The sequence below is a fragment of the Amblyomma americanum genome, chromosome 8 (genome assembly GCF_052857255.1).
Source record: "Amblyomma americanum isolate KBUSLIRL-KWMA chromosome 8, ASM5285725v1, whole genome shotgun sequence".
NCBI classification, from domain to species: Eukaryota; Metazoa; Arthropoda; class Arachnida; order Ixodida; family Ixodidae; genus Amblyomma; species Amblyomma americanum.
The window spans coordinates 25,012,644-25,016,791 of record NC_135504.1 but is presented as its reverse complement, the minus strand read 5'-3'; the positions used below and the strand labels follow the sequence as shown (position 1 = coordinate 25,016,791).

Below are 4,148 nucleotides of genomic sequence, written 5' to 3'. Positions count from 1 at the left end.
GAATATCTAGAGGACGGCAATAGAGTCTATAAGAAGTCTATAGACTGTCTATATAGCATTTTTGTAAGCGCACCAGCTTTCGTTGGTCATCCAGGTCCGAGCTGAGATCAACCGGTTGGTTTGGAAGAGGACGAAGAGTCCCATGTTTGGCACACGCGTGGACTCGCAAGAGGCTCAGAAGAAGACGAAGAAACCCACTGTCCTGCGCGCGCTTTCGTATCCCTGCTAGCTAGCCCTCGCCGGCCGACGTCTTCGACGGGTTTCTCACTCTCCGTGCCGCATCCTCTGCGAGAAGACCGCCATGCAAGCCGGCCCGGTGAAACCAGCCGCAGCAGCTCCCAGGTATGACGAGACCGTTGAGCGCTTTCCGAGAGGCGTAGCTGTGGAGGCCTGTCATTGGGCAACGGAGCGAGCTATGGACAGAAAAATGATAGGTGCAACGTTAAGAGACCGGAAGCGGGCAGAGTGGGTGAGGAAACAATAGTGGGCTAACGACATCCAAGTCGAAATCAAGAGGAAGAAATGGGCTTGGGCAGGGCATGTGATGCCCAGGCAAGATAGCTGCTGGTCCTTAAGGGTAACGGAGTGGGTTCCGAGAGAAGGCAAGCGTAGCAGGGTTACGGCAGAAGGTTAGGTGGGCGGATTAGATTAAGAAGTTTGCGGGCATACGGTGGGCGCAGCTGGCACAGGACAGGTTTAATTGGAGAGTCACGGGAGTGGGCGTAGTCAAACTGATAATGATGATCAAGACATACGATTCTCAAGCAGCCACTACAGCCACACTCGAAGTGAAAGCGTAATGACCAGTAGCATGCCTCCTACGACTCATCGCTTCATGTGGCGTTCTGCGGCGCAGGTCGGCCATGGCCGGGGCGGGGCCCAAGCGGAAGCGGTCGGCGGACGTCACGACCGAGAAGGGCGTCCGGACGACCACGTTCAGTCCGTCTACCGAGGCCACCCAGGTGGCGTCCGAGGAGCAGGAAAAGCTGAAGGCCCCACCCGAGCCCAAGGGAATCGTCGCCACGCTGTTCGGCTTCAACCCGGTATACGCGCACTTCGATGCTTACTGAATATTTCCATATGGTTTGGTTTATGGGGTCTCAACGTCCCAAAGCGACTCAGGCTATGAGAGACGCCGTATTGAAGGGCTCCGGAAATTTCGACCACCTGGGGTTCTTTAACGTGCACTGACATCGCACAGTACACGGGCCTCCAGAAGTTGGCCTCCATCGAAATTCGACCGCCGCGGCCGGGATCGATCCCGCGTCTTTCGTGCCAGCAGCCGAGCGCCATAACCACTCACCCGCCGCGGCGGCACGAAAGTTTCCATATGATGAATTCCATACGTTTCTATGAGAAGTTTTATGGAGCCAGTATGGAGTACATGCAGTCGATTCGGCATACGGAAGCATGTATGGAATCTTGAGGAATCGATATGACTTCACGTACTTAGTATAGAAATCGTATAATATTTATGTGGATTGCTTATGGACTCCGTATAGAGGAGCTATAAATTTCCATATATTGTCCATATTTTATGGACTCCACATTCCCATAATTCCGAACGAGCGGCTTATATGGAACGTTTCGGTAGGGATCAGAATACATTCCAAGTGCGTTTTCTTCATTCGCAGCCAACCATGGTGGATAACACACCGTGCAAGCAGCAAGAGCAACTCAATTTAATTTTTTTTCACAAAGTTGTCTCGTTTTTCTAAAATTGCCGATCCTGGAGCTGTCGAAAGAACCGGGGCATTGCAATGTAGGCCTTCAAGCCAATGGCGTCGACCGGTTTCAATAGCGTAGCGGTCAAGCCCCCAGCATGAAATCGCAGATGACTAGCATGTTCCTCAGTGAAATGGGATTAACCATGACAACAGGTCGACGTCACTGCCTGGAGGGCCTCCATTGAGGGGCGTCCGCCGCTGCCTTCTTGAGCTGTATCCTGCTATAAGACATGAAAGGCTTCATCTGACGGGCACTGGCAACAGGAATGAGACGATTGTGGATAAGCCAGCGCCACTGATCTTTAATTGGTAGCCTGCCCGAATCAGGTCTCAGAAGTTTATTCTGAAAGGGGGGGGGGCGGCATTCAAGGAAAGGTTGATGGAACGACAGCAGCCCCGCAAGCGCTGTGCAGGCAATCTGATAGGCTGGGCCATACCCAGCAATTCTGGACAAAAGCATTTTTCGATGGGAAATAGCTCATGAACGCAATTTTTCATATATTGGAAGCTTTCACTATAACAGTCAATATATCCGAAAATCTACCCTCGGCAGGATTCAATTTTAGAGCGTTAGCTCTACTGGTTGCGTTTCGAGCCTCCGAATTATGCTGACTCCACGGATAGAATCGAAGATGGCGGCCTCCATAGCAACGACATTGCATCCCAGTGGTTGCCATGGCAACCGAGGTGGTCACATACTGGAATAGAGTAATAACAGACGGAAGTGTGATGTCTGAGCACCACAACTAAGACTTGTCTGTCTGTTATTGACAGGAAGAAAGAAAAGTGCATAGGCAGGCCTACCCACTGGCTCTAACCGAGCCACAATCGCTACCACGTGCAGATAGTAAGACGGGATAGGAAGTCAAAATAGAAAAGACGCGGTGTAAAGCTTACATACCCGGTATGTATATACCCGTCTGACAGGCGTCAAAGTCGGGCCACTTAGTCCCGAAACTCGTGTAAAATTTGTGGGCTAACTGTTTGCCGCAGAATGTTCCGGATGGTGTCATACAATTCAGCGTTTCGTGCAGCATAAACTTACTAGTTAAGTTAGAGCCTAGCTCGTGGCAAGGATTTGAACTTTCGACCTATGTACTTCCAATTCCACGCCTTTACAAATCTTCATATGAACATTGCTGCTCAACCGTTTGTCGCAGTATGTTCGGGATGGTGTCATACGATTTCGCGTTTCGTGCAGCATAAACTTGCTTGTGAAAAGAGTCTAGCTTGCGGCAGGGATTCGAACACATGATCTGAGCAACGCGACGTCGACTCTGATCTGCTTAGTGGCGTGAAAATCAATCAAAACAACGAAAAATTTACGAGGCTTTCTTTGAGTATGCACTTTGTGTAGAGAGTCACTGTGCGTACAGTTGATAGCCTTTAAAGGCTTAGGAAAACATAGCTGTAGTTTGCTCAACTGTATACAGGATTCAGCACTTCGCGGTGCGGTGCAAAAAACAAATACATAAACATCGGTGCGTTAAACTAGTTCAAACGCATGTGAAACAGACTTCAGCGCATACTCAGAACAGCGAGCCTGCGTAAGGCATATTAGACCCGACAGAACACGCTTACCTTTCGTGATTGCCAAATTATGCGATACAAAAACGCTGTACAATTAGTGGTGTCCCAACACAAATAAAATTGGTGACTAAAATGCACAGCGAATGAAATGAAACTGGCAAACAGTAGGAGAAAATTGGAACCGGAAGTGGCTGGCAGACGATTTTCCCATAATCCTTAGCGCTGACTTCGGAAGCGCACCTCACAAACTGGAAGCGCCAAGAGTAGTCTCGGCATTCTGTTGACGTACGTGCGCTGCGGGAAAGATTGCTCTCGCCTGCGCATGCGTAAAAAGGTTGCACTCCACTTTTGTAAGCTCCCTTTCGTATTCTCTTTCCAAACAGCTTGCTATTGGCAACCCATACCACGGGGGCAGGGTGGACTCCCTCGTAGTCGCACGGTGAGTACACTGTAAACAAGAATACGCCTGTATAGGAGTAGAATGGGAGTTAAGCTCCTCTAGCTAGTTGTCGTTTCCTGGCCCTCACCTACCATGCTCGCCTAGGAGATCCTGCAGGTAACCTGGACTTCCAGCTCTCCTGAAATTTCTATCCTAGTTCTACGACATCACTAGGCTTGAGGAACCCTTTCTTTTCATTCAGGGCTGTGTTTGCCCTCACGTCGCCGTTTAGGCATTCCTTGATTCGGTCTGCGACCGTTAGGTGCTTATGCACTTTCTTCTATTTTGCGCGCTTTGCAACTGTCGAGGTAGAAGTCGAGATAGTTCTGCCGTCGCACGAACAACTGCTCCTATTTTTCTTTCGCCTCCTTACACTATAAACAGAAAGGTGCCGAAAGGGAGCAAACTGTCCTTTAGGGGTCTCTGAAGCAGAAAGTTCTTGTTGGACTGCG

General features: G+C 49.8%; 1 long non-coding RNA gene across 1 annotated transcript; it reads left to right on the top strand.

Moving 5' to 3' along the window:
* The first annotated feature begins 212 nt into the window (after positions 1–212).
* Positions 213–3,700, top strand: LOC144102235 (uncharacterized). Its single transcript, XR_013308188.1, has 3 exons — positions 213–342; positions 857–1,043; positions 3,641–3,700. It is a non-coding gene; the product is annotated as an uncharacterized LOC144102235 (long non-coding RNA).
* Positions 3,701–4,148: the final 448 nt, after the last annotated feature.